Below are 17,086 nucleotides of genomic sequence, written 5' to 3' on the forward strand. Positions count from 1 at the left end.
TTCTAATTTTGAAGGTGTTTTTTAAAATATAGTTTTCTTATTTCTGTCATTTCAATTTATTGGTGGAGGGGCATTGAGAGAGAACATATTTTCTTTTCCTTGGAGCATAAATACCCCGTTGGTAATCATATGGATAATATATTTTGCACCAGTATTATAATATACCTGCACCCTTTTTTTTTTTTTTCTGTTCCTGTGAGGTCTGCAAAACATCAGTATTTATGTTTTATCCTTCTTAGTGACATCTGTGTCAAATGACTTCCTCTAGCTTAAAAGGAATGACACTGAAGTGCTATTAGCCCTTGTTCTAAATTACTGCTGACTTTCCTTTTCAATCAGCCTTTTCTCTTAAAGAGCTGCTGATTAAGCCTGAATGAAGACTTTGACAGCTATTCTATTTAAAACCAATTCTATTTATATACCATATGATTATATCTATGGATACATGTGACAAAACCTGGTTTCTTATGATTAGTGAATCTTCTATGAGAACAGGACTTTGCTACTGCTGTATTTTCCTTTCAGAAAAATGTCATCTACCAAATACAACTCTATCCCTCTCTAGAAACATAATTATTTCAAAAGCCACTCTAAAAGAGAATGAAACATGGACAGAGGACCCCATAGTGATAACTACCAGTGGGGATGCAAGTAGAAAACGAGTGACAGTAGGCAAAAATAAAGGACAAAATAAAGTGTTTTGAGATCTTGCAGTTAATCTGTAGCCAAAATCTGGCTGGTAATATGAAAGAAGGCAAGATAGTAGAGCTTGTTAGCTGTTTCTCAGTTTCTTTTTCAAACTGTAATTTGAGTTTTTACTTTGCATGGGATTTGGTCCACAAAATTTTTATGGCATCCCTGAGGGCCATCATACTAGACTTTAAACTCAGGCTCAAACATTAAATTCTTATCCCTTTGTTTGGCAACAATAGTCCCTGCAATAGCACATGGAGGAAGTTAAAGGCCAAAACATTTGGATTTCCAACAATAAGCTCAACTAAATCAGATAATTGGAAAGGTTTAAGCATTGCATATTGCTTCCCTTATACTAGATCTGAGAGCCCCTATGAGACTGCCACTCACAATTGCAAACCTCTTTCAGCTTAAATTCAATTTCTTTTTAAGTAAAATGAGTTCCTTCCATTCCCTTTACAATAATGACAAAGGAGCAATCATGATGTAGAGTTCAAGGCATTTACCAAAGAATTTAGAAATATGGCTCACATGCATTATGGGCCTGCAGAAATAAAAAATTATCTATTTTTACGTACCAGGACAATATGCTAATCAGTATTAATGGTCACCTGATCATCCTTACTCTGATCTAAATCCATTAAAATGGATTTAAAACTGGAGCCTAAACTTTACAGAAATCAAGAGCATACTTAAGCTGAGCTAGACAACTGAAGGAAGGACAGGCTGTGGTTGTTGCATACCTGGACTTCAGTAAAGATTTTGACACCATTTTCTACAGCATTCTGCTGCACAAACGGGCTGCTCAGTGACAAAGAAACTGAACAGCTGCACTCTTTGCTGGGTAAAAAATGCACAGGCCCAGAGAGTGGTGGTGGATGGAGTGACAGCCAGTGGGTGTGTGTGAACTTGACAGTGCTGGGTTAATGATGGGATTCGATCCTCTTAAGGACTCTTTCCAACCTAAATGGATCTTTGATTCTACTGTTCATAATTTACGGTAAAGGTTATGCTAAATGTTTGGTGCTGTCTTTCTCTGGGTGTAGGCCTGAGTTCATGAACATTATTATAGAGCTTATTTTCTATTATGCTATTTGTAAAATGAAAAATTGATTTAGGTGCTCTCTGTGCTCTTTCCAGATTAATAGGATTTCATAGGATTGTTTAATTTATTTATTTTCCCAGGAAAGTATTTTCTCACATGGACTATAGCAATCATAAATAGCACCAGGATAACATATGGGCAACTGAATCCCTTAAGATTCAAACACTCATCTAAGGAAAATATGAAAGGCTGGTCCTTAAATAAGGTAGTTCCTAGTATTTGACAAGTTATGTATATCACTGTGTAGGGTATTTACCAGAATTATGCAGAAATAGATATAAATTTATAACATGCATAAATTTCTTTCTGGGGATACACTTTTCTGTTCTATAGTAAAGAGTCTTCAATATATAAAAAGAATAAAAGAAAAATAATCCCCAAAAGCAGAAATATTCAAAATACAGATTTTGAAGCTAAAATATTTTCCAATGATGGATAAATCTGAGTAATGTAAAACTGATGATAATTAAAAAGGAAAATAACTTAGTCAGAGGTTGTGCCTTCTTGATCCCTTGAGTCTTGAGATCGATTTTAGATCAAGTTAGATCCCTTTCTCAGGGATATGTCTATCAAGAACTTCCAGACTAAAATCTATGAAGCAGGTGGACAGCCTTCCACCTTTCTGAACTCAATGGAAGAAGATTGTTTAATTGTTTGACTCCAGCCAGCCTTAAGTCTGTATATTATGAAGACTCCTCTGCCTGCATAGCACTCTACTGATTAGAAGATGTTAATTACAGCATAATTAGGGAAAGACGGGAGAGAAGAAAATATGGGTGCAAGGCAGTAGAAGTTATCACAATTCATGAAATGAAACTACCAACTATTAAGTGCTTTTCACTACAATATTTAATGCTGTTAAAATATTTTGAGCTTCACATAAAGCCAAAATCTGGGAATATACGTTAGTAAGAAATGATATTCATACTTTCATGTAATGGAACAGAAAGGTCCTCTTCATATGTGATACTATGAAAAAACCTGCATAATTATTGAGGGAAAATGGATTAATTTAGTGGTATAAAATAGAATGTGATTTGATTTTACAACTGAAAGATTCAAAAACCTTTTGGATATTACTAAATAGTATTTAAATGTATAAAGAGTATTTTAACAGGTTTTTGTTTCTGAGAGAAACATATAAAATAAGGTTTTTGTTGTGATGTTTCTTGGCTTTTTGAAGGTTACGAATATATTTTATAAAAACAGAACTTTCTACAGAAGTACGTGGTCATGGCAACATTAATAAGATGCAAAATTTGCTTGGATTGAATATTTTTCAACTAAGATTTGACTTTAATACATGAAAGACTTAGCATGTTCAAAAACATAAACTTTGCTGAGATCATAGACAGAAGAACACAGGGAGATATAAAAAAAAAATAAATATTAAGTCATAACCAGTTGGAATTCAGCATTTTACTCCTAGAAAATTTCCATCAGTACCTACATTTTGTTAACATGCATGGGAAATGAGCAATTTCGTGGGAATAATTCTGATTGGTTTTGTTAACCATGAAAAATTTAACCAAAAAATATGTACACAAGGAAAATTTTAAAACAGAATGAATAGCATCCTGCAAAAAAACAACTTATTTTTCTGTAGTCTTTTGTACAGTAATAAAATATTTTATGCTCTTTTTTTTGACACTTTGTTGCAAGAGCAGAAAAACAGTTAAAATAATTTTTTACTCTTTTTCATAGATTGCCTATTAGAAAATTTCAGGGACTAATAAAACCAAAGATTATTTGAATTCTTTTCATGATTTACATTTTTCTCAATAAATTGGGAGAAAAATTAACGTTTAATTTTTATAACGTCTTATATACACATATTTTTTTCTTTACATTTGTTGCTCAAAGTTCTGTAAACTTATATAAAATCACCCTCAATCCAGCCACTGTCTGCATGGAGAAAGAATACTTATTCTTACTTCAAATTTCTTAAAATGACTATTATTTGGACTAGACAAAATTATAGATGGAGCCACATGGAGGTGTGGAACCTGGGTAAGGACAAAATATGCCCAAGCTCCTTTTCCCATGACTCTTGTGAAAATGGCCAAACTTCATCCCAACAAATTATCCCCACAGATAAATGACAATATATTTTCCCAGTTCTAGTGAGCGAGAGGATTTGGAATCTCCAGGTGTAGGGAACTGTCCAGCAACTGTCAGTCTTGATTGCCCTGGATGTGTCAGTTCTCCAGCACACATTATTTTGGGTTATTTGGAAGCCCCCAGCGCTACCATAGCCTTTCTAGAGCAAACACTGACCAGCACAATCAAGGGAGGTGCACCTGAAGCATTGCATCAGACATGGCTGAGCAGCCCCCAGTCCATCACCTCAATCTTAATGAGAGAACATGGCTAAAGCGGTTGTGTGGTGATGATGTTCCTGGTTTTGTAATTTTTTCTTGCTACTTAGAGCCATTTTGCCTCTTGTACATGGCCTGGCCAGTGAGCCAGATGGTCATGATGGTCATAATATCTGATAAATGTTTTGAGTGAATGGAGTGGATACTGCTGTGCATTGACAACTGAGCATCTGATGTCAGAAGTAATCTGTTTATGCAGAATTACTAAGAGGGGAGGAAGTATAATTGAAGGACACAGAGAAACAGAGGGGGGGGTGGTTTCTACAAGAATGATAATGAGAATGATTAGGAGATGAAATAAAGCCCTCCTCCATGAATAGAGATTGCAAAGAATAGTGTGATTTCCTCGAGAAATTAAACAAGCAAGAGGGGACATAATAAAGTGTTAAAAAACAAACGCTGTGTGGCAGGAGGAATAGGGACTAATATTCCTCCTGGCATAAAAGAGGCCTTCAATCAAACAAGGGACAATTGCTGATTATTTCTAGACAATGGATAATTAGGCTGTGCAATACACAGCTGCATGATACAAAGGGAAGACCGGACAGTTATATGACTAGAAACACTACTGACTTAATGATTCAAGTTTTGGGTAGGGACATAAAACCCCATAATTTAAACCAGTGTCATTCAGCTATTAATAGCAAGTCTTTTGGAATTAAGCAGGGTCTTTTATTTTTTCCTGCACTTTGTTGTTTTTTTAGGTTTTTTTTTTTTTTTTTTTTTTTTTTTTTTTTTTTTTTTTTAATTTTGCAGCTACTTCTCTGCAGCTACTGTGTTGAGGAAATGTAGATGAGAGGAACCATGGGTTTCATACCTTATGACTTTCATTAAACTCTCATGAAAAGCTACAGCATATTTCACCACAGTGGGTGACAGACTTCTAATTTTGGGTACTGTACATTGCAAATATATTGCCCTGTGAACAAGATGTAAAATGATCTCATTCTGGTAGAATTATGCAGAACCTAATAATCTCCTATTAAGTCTCACTCTCAAACTTTCAACTACTCATGTAGCATAGAGATACGAATATCTTCAGAAGCAGCACTTTCTGTCATAAATTTTATAACTAATGGGGAGTGCAGGTGTTAGAGATACAGAAACCAAGCCTTAAAAATTTCCACAGCCATCCTCTTTCAGCTTAATGGGCTGACACTTGTACATCGCTCAGCTGGCTGGCAGTAAATCTGTCCTGATCTGACCTCCAGGCCATGCAGCTTTGATTTGCTGTGTGGTATTGTTCAGAAAGACAACTTCTGTTATGCACTTACACCTGAGACTTGTTGCATGGAGACCTAATGTGGGCAAGATCAGCACAGTCTTAATGAACTCTCCTGATCTTTCTTGTTGCTGATATTTCTATGGTTCAGCAGTCCCAGGAACAGTGCTTCACATACAAGTTAATTTCAAAGTGTAGCTCTTTCTAAATAATTCTTTTTCTGTAACTCTTCTTGTTCAATAGAAATTTATGAGTCAGAAAGCATCCAGGAGATGGAGAACTGAAGTTTTGCCTTTTTAGGGCTAAATATTACCATTCACAATCTATGCATTTGTTAGACAACTGTGATGATACCACTGCTTGGCCAAAAGCAACAGCGAAATCCAGATCCTGGAGGATTGGTAGGACCTTTGGATGGTGAAACAGTGAGTAAATTGGCATGCCTCTACATCATGCTGATTTCAACTCTGTAGGACTCCACTGAGCATCACTCCTGTAGAGTTAATCAGCTGGCAAGTTTTCACAGTGCTCTTGTCCTTGAGTAACCTGAAATGCTGTTCTTTGGCCCTATTCCTCAAAGTAGCCATGCCATGGAATCACAGAGTGGAAAGCACCCACAAGGACCATTGAGTCCAGCTCCTGGCCCTGCACAGGACATCCCAAGAGTCACACCATGTGCCTGACAGCATTGTACAAAAGCTTCTTGAACTCTGCCAGGCTTCCTGCTGTGAGCACTTCCCTGGGGAGCCTGTTGCATGGCCCAATGATTCTCTGAGTAAAGAACCTTTTCTGAATACACAGCCTAAATTTCCCCTGACACAACTTTGGGCAATTCCCTTGTGTCCTGTCACTGGTCACCACAGAGGTCTGTGCCTGCCCCTCCTCTTCCCCTCATGAGGCAATTGCAGATTGCAATGAGGTCTTCCTTCAGTCTCCGCTTCTCCAGGCTGAGCAGACCAAGGACCTCGTCCACTTCTTATAAGGCTTCACCTCTAGACCCTTCATCCTCTTCATGGGTCTCCTTTGGTTGCTCTCTAATAGCTTTATATCTTTCTTGTATTGTAGTGCCCAAAACTGTCCCCAGCCCTCGAAGTGAGGCTGCCCCAGGTCAGAGCAGAGCAGGACAATCTTCTCGCTTGCCCAGCTGGCCATGCTGTGCCTGATGCCCCCCAGGTTGTCTGTAAGTCCAGGGTTGCCCCATCCCAGGTGCAGTATCTGGAAGTTTTCTTCATTAAACTTCATACAAATGGTGATTGCCCAGCCTTCTAATTTTTAAGGATAAGCTACAGGAATGACAGATGTTATGCCAGAGGGGAATTAGAATGCATTTTATTCCTGGCCTAGAGAAGTTGCTGTGTGGAAATTGTGGCTCCACTGAGGATGTATTGGTGTTGGCAAGCAGACCACAGGGGTGTGAGATGGAGGAGTTTCAGCAAATGGTACTGACAGAAAGCACCAGCTCTACTTCAGCATTTGGGGGTGCATTAAGTGGGGAGACCATTATCACCTCAAGGGACATAGCACAGTGGCTGAAGCAGAGTTTATTTGTTGTTTTACTACAGGTCATATTTTTAATCCTTCCTGGTCAAAAGAGAGCTCACTGGAAAGTCTCAGAAAGCTCAAGCTTCTTAACATCCATTACCTCCTCTTTACATCTGCTCATGTTAATAATTTAGGTAGGTTACTTAGGGAGGTTGTGGAGTATTGGAGTACAGGGGGCAATGGAAATATTCAAAAGTTGTCTGGTCGTGGTCTTGGGCAATGTGGTCTTTGGGCATCGTGGGTCTTTGGGTGGCTCTGCCTGTGAGCACAGTGACAGGATGGGCTGGACAAAACAACATTCAGAGTTCTGATCTAATTTCAACAATTCTGTATTCTATTAAAGCAATGATAAGGCAGCTACTTGTAACAGTTTACTTAAAATTGGCAATTATGTGGAAAAATATCACCATTTACAATCTATGATGTTATGATATCCCCAAGGTTAAAATGCAATGTCAGAGTTTCAAGACCCCTCAGTCTTGCAACAGTAAGGCCAGACGAGTGAGGCAGACCATTGCCTCTGACACACTGGTGACTGTAACTGCAGGGGAGAGCCATGTCCTGCAGCCCCTTCCACATCAGCTGATTGTGCATCAGATACCATTTATTTGCACATACTCCCATATGAAGGTGACATTTTCCCTAGCATGAGGCAGAAAAAACTTCTCAGTGGCAGGGAACATGTTCTTTCCAGTGTTGACTTCTTTTCAGAGGGAAAAAAGGGAAGAAGGAAGGCTAGTAAGCTGTGCAGCCCTGAACAAGTCACAACTAAGTGTAAGTAAATTTCATACAATGGGACAAAATTTACTCTGAATCATGAGGCAGCAATGTCACACCAAAATGGTATTTGCTCCAGCTTCAGATGCTAGGAAGCTACCAGCCTGCATAGTTACCTAGCACCTGGCACTGGAAACACTGCTTTTTTATAATGGCAACTCCCAAATTTTACTTTTTAACTAGTAATTAATCCTTAAAAATCAGAAAGTATGTTCAGAAGACGTAATGCTTTCAATTGCTTAAATCAAACCCACATTTTCATTTACCTATGCAAATACAAAAAAATTCTGACATCTCTTAGAAACACACCCTGTCTATTATGCAAAATCATTCTTTCATAGTAAAAAATATTTCCAACAAAGTTCTCATTTAAATGCAATCATCTGGGCCAAATTTGTTTTGAAAGGATGAAATGCAAAGATAATTTGAGACAGGATTGCAATATCACTGTGCTTCTGGGTTGTTTTGCAAAGCTACAGAGAATACAGTGTAATATGGTGTTCAGGGCTGGGAATGGGGCAGCCTCAATTCACTCTTTCTATGTCGTTTGACCTATATCACTCATAAATAAGAGGCTTGACTTTCCCATGTCTGCCTAGATATCTTCCAGCAAGGTCCAAATAAGTAAATGGTTCGATAAGTCACAGGATCTTCTTTCCATGGAAAAAATTTGCTATTATGACAAGCAATTCAAATAGAAAATAACTAGCTAACTAGTTTATTACAGCTTTTCCTTTGGATATGTATTATAAATGCATTAATTTTGTATCAACAATTATTTCTTATCATGTTTATGCCATTAAAGAGTGTTCAGAGCCCAAGCATGTCTCTGAATCCTGGGACAAAAATGCTTTTTCAGGTATGCATGTGTAGTGCTCTGTTTTAAAGCATACCTGCCTCAGAAAGATCAATGCCACAAAGAAAGGCAGTAGTGATCCACTGAGGATGGGATTTCAAGGATCACGGAATCACAGAATGGCTGGGTTTAGGTTGGGAGGGGCCTTAAAGACCACATAGCTCCAGTCCCCCTACCATGAGCAGGGACACCTTCTACTAGATCAGGTTGGTCAAAGCCCTCAGCCTTTCCTTGGAATCTTCCAGGGGTAGGAGTATCCACAGCTTCTCTCCACAACTTCTGCCAGCACACCACCAACATCAGGGTGAAGAATTTCTCCCTAATACCTAAAATAACCCTGCTACCCTCTTGTAACTACCCTCTTGTAGCCCCTTTAGATACTGGAAGGTGCCCTAATGTGTCCTCAAAGCCTTCTCTTCTCCAGGCTTAACAACCTCAATTCTCATAACATGGTGAAAAGATTTCCCCTGTCCCAAAGAAAAATGTACTTTGTCATAAACACAGAAGATTGGAGGAAAGCTGTAATTCTTTCCCCCAGCTTATTAAGGTAAGTGAAGATTCAAATTAAATGATAGTGAGGAAAAAACAGCTAACTTGTAATCTGTAACAAGCTCTCACCAGACCCACACATTGCAGAGGCCTCTATCATGCCTGTAAAATATTCAACTTGTCTAACATTGTGAAATGTCTTGCAAAGTCACAATTATCTGTGAACATATCAGGTCTGATCAGGCTCTGTTCATCCCTGGTTCTGAATACAAGATGTTTTTTGTCTATACTCTTTTTCATAGGGTTCATTTTTTCCCCAGAAATACATTCTTTTCACAAAAACACATGAAAAAAAGACAGTCACAAAATGTATAAGCACACATATGAAATATCTGGGTTACAGAGTCCTTTTGTGGTAGGGAACTTGGGGCTGGGGAACTGCAAGACTTGGATTGTGTGTTTCAGTCAAAACATAGGCATTAGGTCAGGAAAGAATTTTTTTATCAGAGCTGAAGCAGTAATATGATGGTGGTGAGAGACCATGGAAGTCCTTTGACTGTGAAAGGAGAAAGTCTCCTTGGACATCGGGAAGGAGGCTGGATTTTGTCCTATTGGACCTAATCAACCATCACTACCTCCCTTTATCCAGCCTCACAGTGAGCTCTGTCAGCAACTAAGACAGTATTTATCAATCTTCCACTCACCCAACCATAGCCCCTGCTAACCCTACTGCACGTGAAGGAGTGGAAAGCTAGCAAACCTCTCCTTCTGTCCCCCTCTAACCCACAAAACTCTGCATTGCAGCCATTAGCTACCTTTCTCTGTCATCCACTGTTCAGCTGGTGAGATATCTTGAGAGGCACTGAAGCAGGAAATGCAGCCCAGCAGCATGTAACAAAGTCAGAAAGGGCACAAGCAGCAGGGGAAGACGTGTTCTGCATGACCACACTTGCCCAAAAGACTTTATGGATTGAGCCCCTTTAAAAGGCAAGGGAATGTTAAAGAGATATCTAGATAGATAGACAGACAGACATCCTATTGCTTTTTATACCTTCAGTGCCACCTTCCATCCCACCAAGCCTGCTTCTTTCTCCTCAGTGGAAGCCTGGACATCATTTTCCTCTGCACTGAATCCAAAGATGGCATAGGTATTAGCTGGCAACATTTGAGAGCTGTGATGAGTACTGTTCATGAAGTTGCTGCAAAAACTGGTCCTTGCTATTCCTGTTAGGAGGAAAAAAATCCCTCTATAATCTCACAGAGGTTTTGCAGGACACAGCCAGCATCCTCTACTCAGAGGGCATTTGTGACAGAGGTTGCTAAGCACCTGCTGCAGTGAGCTTATCAGTGACAGGTTTCCATATGGCATCCAAAACAATGTGTATGCACTCCTTTGTTGATCAGGTATGATAGCATTACCCAGAAGTACAATGAAAAACCTGTCTGGCAATACAAACAGATACCCAAATGCCATAAAGACTTTTTCCTGACATGGAAATAAGCAGTAACTTCAGGCTGGAGATAAGAGGAATCAGACATTGCGTTTTCTCCTCCAAAATTTCCTCAGATATCTCTAAGGCTGCCTAAGCGTTTCACCAAGGTATGCTGGTTTTGGCTGAGGCAGAGTTCATTTTCTTCACATTGGATGGTATGGGGCTGTGTTTGTGCTGAACACAAGGCTGATATTGCAGATATGTTTTTGTAATTGATGGACAAGTCTTACGCAGAGCCAAGGTCTTTTCTGCTTTTCATAACGACATGCTGGTGAGGGGACTGACTGGGAGTGCATGGGACATTGAGAGGAGACTCAGCCAGTACAGATGACCCCAAACGACCAAAGTGATATTCCAGACCATATGGCAACACATTCAGTGTATAAAGTGGAGGGGAGAAAGAAGAAGGTGGGGGGGGGGGAATATTTGTAACAATGGCGCTTGTCTTCTCAAGTAATCATTATGTCTGATGGGGCCCTGCTCTCTTGGAGATGTCTGAACACCTGTCCAACCATGGGAAGCAGTGAATCAGCTCCTTGTTTAGCTTTGTTTTTGTGTGTGGCTTTTGCTTTCCTTATTAACCTGTTTTTATGCCAGTTTTTCAGCTTTTATGCTTGATTCTCACCTGGATCCTGTCGGTGGGGGAATGAGTGAGTGCCTGCCTGTGTGGGGTTAAACCAGGACACAAGGCTTGTACAGAAATGAAGTCATAACTGCACTGGATTGTAGGGAAGACCATGCCAAGCAGTGCCCATAGACTTCAGGAATGGACATGAAGCAAGGGCTAGATGGCTGTGTATAAGAGGGAGGGGGATGCTAGCCATCAAAGGCGTAATGTTTGGAGGATATCAAAGGAGACCTCAACCATCCTAAACACAGCCAACTTGTACCACAGCTCAAAGTAGCTAATCATTGACCAGTAGGAGTCAGAGAGAACAGCTTGGGAATAAAGGAAAATCATGCTCTTTAGATCAAGTATGGTCTCCCAAAAATTTGCTCAGCTATTTTAAACTGTGGGGACAGCTTATAGAAGGAGACCTCAACTCTGCCTCTGTACACCTTCCAGTTCTGCTCTGAGGACACAACAATTCTACTAATCTGATTTGTCCTCCTGCATTCATAAATTTCCTCTGAGACAGAGCAGTGCTTTTAAAAAGGGGGAAGAACACGAGCTATAATTCCGGGAATACTGGTAACAGGTAATCAAGAGTTGCCTCTAAGCCATATTCTGCAGACATACTAATTAATCCTCCCTGCTACACCTGCCTGGGTCCAATGACCCCACCATGACCTGGGAAGGAGAGGGGAATTGGGCGACAGTGCCACTGTGTTGCTCATGAAGCAGGAAGAACAGGACAGGCAGGACACAGAACAAAAACAACTCTTGATGTCGCCCAAGAGAAGAAATTAAGCTTGGTTCCAACTTTGAAAGGGGCTGACACCATGAAAAACAAAACAAAACAAAACTCTACCACCCAAACTCCTGTCATCACTTCCTGTAAAACAGATGAAAAGGCAGCATGGTACTTCTGAGGATGATCTGCTGAAAGATCTCTTGTTCTCAGAGAAAATATTCAGAGACATAGTTCTAGTCTGAGCAACTTCAGGCTACATTTTTATAGGGGGTATTTTGCCTGCAGAGCAGGCTAGAGGTAATCTAGGGTAAAATACTTCAAATGTCTGAAGCACATACAATTGTTGGCACCACATTCTTCAGTGTACTTTATCTACTTTTGTTGTGCTAACGAAAACAAAGGCTGGCAAATGGTCTAAGACCCTGGACATCAGTCAATGCATTTTTATTATCTCTCAGGCTTAGCTTTTGAAGGAACCAAACAGTTTCCTCTGAAGGTAGAGTACGAAGTGTTTCACATGGTCCTCTTTCCCTCTCACACTCCTAGGGAGTGTTCCATGGTTCTTTCTCCTCTCAACCGTCCCATCCACCTGCTGCCAATTCAAAGCATACAATATGTGCATTTGACTTTTGCCAAGTCTTGCACTTCTAGTAAGTTATAAAAAGGTCTTAACCTTTTTGGAGTGCATTTTGAGTTGAAAAAAAGTATAAAAATATGCCCTCTGAATGCACTTCCTGGGACCTGAAGGAGATTCAGGGTGTTCTATTGTGTGAGTGCATAGTTCATGCTCCACAAGGAGCAGTGTAGGTAGAGTTTGCATTTCTGCACCATGAATAGCTCAGTTGTAGATCCCTTTATGACTGCCAATGTTTTCTATCTTGTACTTATTGTCTGCCACTTCCTACTTAAATAATTCCAGCAACATCAATCAAAGCCTGCACATCCACACACACACAAAATTTCTAAATAGCTGAGATTTGGAAAATGGCTCTACTGATTTTATTCTAAGAGATCAATCATTTTCCTTCTTTTCCAGTTTTGGGAGGAGGGAAGATTTTTATGTTAGCTGGTACAAGTAACATTTCAGCAACTCTGCAATCCAAGGTTTCACAAATTTTAATTTGTGATTATTATAAAAAATTCACATTGTCTAGGAAGGGCCTACACAAAAGTGTGTGATTATATAAGATAGATATTATATATTTTTATCCATGTATCCTGCCCATGCTCAACTTAACTTATCAATATGATTCCTTCTTTGAGTCTATTCATGTTTAACCAGCTATGTGCAGGAAATCAAAACCAACACAGTGAAATCAATAGTCTGGCAGGGAACTCTCTCCTAATAATTTTCCAGGAGCCTGTGCTTTTCATCCACATTAATACTCACTCAAACTGCAAGGAAAAAAACAGGCAAATGTCTTGAGGAAAAAAAAGCGTACTTCAAGTGCCAACATCTCTCCTAATAAGTACCGAGCAATTTTACACAGAAGCTGAGCACTGTAATGATTGTCCAATAAAACCAAATTGCTGTATAAAGTGCACAAGCAGTCATTTGAAGAGGCTCTGAGTGGATGGATACTGGCCAAGAGCAAGTCACAGGGGAAACAAAACACCCAATGATACTTCAGTGAAGTGTTTGCATGGGGTTGGACTGTCAAGTTTGTGCTCTTTTGTGCACTGAAAGATCTGCCATTTTGTTGAACTTGCTGCAGCTGCATGACCTGTTGGCAAGAGAAAGTGCTCTGCGTGCCCAGTGTTGATTTCCTCAGCTTCAGCTGACTACTTTGCCAATCAGTCAGATGCAATTTACAATCAGTTTAAGATTGCTCATCATTTCCGATGACTGGCACACTGACTCTTTGACAGAAAACCAAATTATGGCCCATACCAATCAACAGCATAAACTGCTTTCAACCCTTTTCCCTATTTTAGGCAGTGGCACATTTTTCCCTTTCTGCCCCGGAGAAGTTTGCCACCCTTTCTCTTTGAAAATGGGCATGATGGAAGTTCATACAGAGTGGTAGCTTTAATTATTATATGTGCATACACTTATCACAGTATCCACATTTAAGATAAGAGTGATAAACAGAACATTCCTAAGGAAGTTCCATTGTCTCCCATGCAACTAATAGAAAAATAGCAGACTTCTCTGAGCAGCAGCTTGAGGCAACAGTGGTATATCCTTCTGATTTCCATAGCTGGAAGCCCTGTTTTAGCAGCATTGGATAGAGTATTTCCATTTTTCTATGACTTCAGAGAGGAGAGGGCTGATGGTCAAATTCTCAGCAATTTTAGCAAAACTACTTGTTTGCACCTACACCAAAAATTTAACACCACTTTGACCACAACTTGTTGCATTAAGCTTTGTCATTCCTTACAATAGCAAATGCCCTGTGAAACAACAGCAATGTGAAGAGTTTATGCTGGCTTCAAAGAGCTGACAAATTCACATTAGAGGTGGCCAGCAATTCTGGTTTAGGAATTAAAATTGTTTTGTATCTTCACAGTTAAATATTTTGTTTCTATTTTCTGCCTGCATTCACACAGTGGCTTGTTCACTGTTTGAATTTACATCCATTTAGAGAGGACTTTCATTAACACACAAATATCTCTGCTATTTTATTTTAGTTTGTTATCTCCTTTTTTTTGTTGTTTTAGTATTTTTATTTTCTTGGTTTTGCTATTGGTTTTTGTTTGGTTTGATTTGGTTTTTTTCTTCATGATTCTCCATTTTCCCTGTTTAGGAATCATCTTCCTAGAACTAATGATTTAAATTACCTTAATAGATAGTCTCTTCTTTTGAAGGCAAGCAAGACTCTGTTAGATAAGGCAGAAGATTCAAATTATCTGCTCGATTATACCTCAATCCTCTGATCTGTTTTCAGAATTGCCTGGTAAATGCCTTGTACATTGAACCTGAGGAGTTAACTTGCAGACTATTCTAAAATCAGTCAGACTTGAGCCAAAAACTTACCCAGGGACATTAAAACAATTCAATGCACTGGTAAGTATTTGGGACATCTGCTTTATTTGCTGCAGGTGCTTCAACCTGGAGATCTGCCAGGGAGAGAGCTCTTATGAAACTCCTTCACCTTATGTAAGCAAGGACACACTCCTTCAATACACATATATATAAGGGTCAGAAGAATCAGAGCATCAGGATGCTTCTAACACTGAGGAAAGCTCCAGTGACTCCAGCCTTCCTGAACATCTGAAATAACACAGCAGCTGTGGCTGTGGTCAATAAGACATTTGCCTAACAGAATGTTAAGCTGTTTTCCTTTACAATCATTTTACAGCTGACTGATTCAGATGTTTTTTGTATAAATGCCTTGTTTGACAAGTTCATTCTTGTCTCTGCATCTAAGATAATTTCTCTGACCACCATATGGACAGGATTGATTTGCCAAATAACCCACCCCTACTGTTTTTGGAAGCAGCAAGCTTTTATTTTTTCATTTTTTTTTAATACAGTAAAGAAATTCTATAACAACAACCTTGACAGGATATAATAAAAGCCACTGAGAGGAGATATTTTCAAAGAGTTAAGACTGTATTAGTGTTACCCTTAAAAATGTCCACAGTATCTAAAAGAGGCTCAGTATTTAGAGAGAAACATGGAAAGCCATGCAAGTTGAATTATTTTCCTTCCTATTCAGTCATGGTATGATCTTGGGCAAGTCTGACTATTTCTGTGTCAGCTTCATATAGGTAGCACAGAAATTCTTCTCCCACAGGTAATTATAAAAAGGTCATATATACTCAAAGGCACTTCAGATGTGGACAAGTGGTAAAATCTCTTTAGATATAACATGATCAAAGGTGCCAATTTAAATAGAGGCATAGCCAATCTTCCCTCAGTTATAATTTGGAAGATGCATGTGCCTGTGAGGAAAACACCTTTGCACTCACATGAGTCCTGCTGTTGCCCCATTTAAAATAACTGTTCAAAGGGGAAGTAAAAAAGAGTATCTCCCAAATTTGAGTGCCAAGGATCTTTGCTATTGTTCCAAAGATCTGTTTCTGCAATATTAAGACAATACCATGTAAGATACATTATATCTCTATATTGAATACAGACAGCCTTCTGTCCTGCTGACTCTCAGAGGAGGGTAATTGTTATCAGGTACACAATTGTATATTGGAGCATATTAAAGAGTTAAAGTGGTTTTTAATTTTACTTCTGTGTCTTAAATGCAGTGACATAACCAAGGTGTGGGCCCATGCTAAATTTCCATAGCCATGAGTACTTCTGGTCTTATATCAGTAGGTATAGTACCAAAATCAACATCAAAATACAACTTGTAGTCAAAATTTCTTCCAATATCACCATACAACTGCACAATGTTAAATCATCCATTCCTTACATACAGATCACTGCAAAGTACTGTCTTCTATACCCACAATTTCCTATACTGGTGTTTTTACATGGAAGACCTTTTTTTTTTCTGACCTTACAGCTTAGCTCCTTTGCTCCATAGCTTGTTGAAGTGGAATAATTTCTGATAAACCACATACATTATTTTCCAGATGAAAACAAGCCAATTATTTATTTATATTGCAATTAATGTCACAGATAAGCAAAGATTATATTGTAAGCAGTAATAATTCTACATCTCTCACAATCTATATTCAAAAACTGTTCCCACCTTATAGCTTTTTATACAATTTATTTTCCTTTAATCTATTCTTTCATTCCCTGTCTCCCTGAGGCACCTGCTAAACTCTCCTTGAAAGTTCCTCCAGTATCACCCCAATGCCAAAGCATCATTTTATGCCAAGTTATCCAACCTTCAGATCCTTGCAATTAAAACCTAAACCAGAAGGTATCCAGCCTTCACTTTACTCTCTCAAGCATGACCAAATACAACCATTGCAGGAAGCTGAGCATCCTTGTTAACAGCAGCAGCATTCTCTGTCCTTACAATGTTACTGTCATGCCCCTGCCATTTACCCTGGGCTCTGACATGCCCTGATGGGGTGTCCCGTATCCTGGGAATATGTCCCAGTCAGATTCAGCAAGACTAAGAAAAGACTTCACCAGTTAAAAGTTTTCATTCTAACTGGAGAGCAGCGGCTCATTTTGAGTTGGTGAATTTGATTGCAATTTAGAAGCTGGTGCAGCAGTCTTGTTATAAAAAATACTTTTTCAATGCTTCTCATCCAGAAGAGA

This window comes from Onychostruthus taczanowskii, unplaced genomic scaffold, assembly GCF_017590055.1.
Source record: "Onychostruthus taczanowskii isolate IOZ18803 unplaced genomic scaffold, ASM1759005v1 scaffold44, whole genome shotgun sequence".
NCBI classification, from domain to species: Eukaryota; Metazoa; Chordata; class Aves; order Passeriformes; family Passeridae; genus Onychostruthus; species Onychostruthus taczanowskii.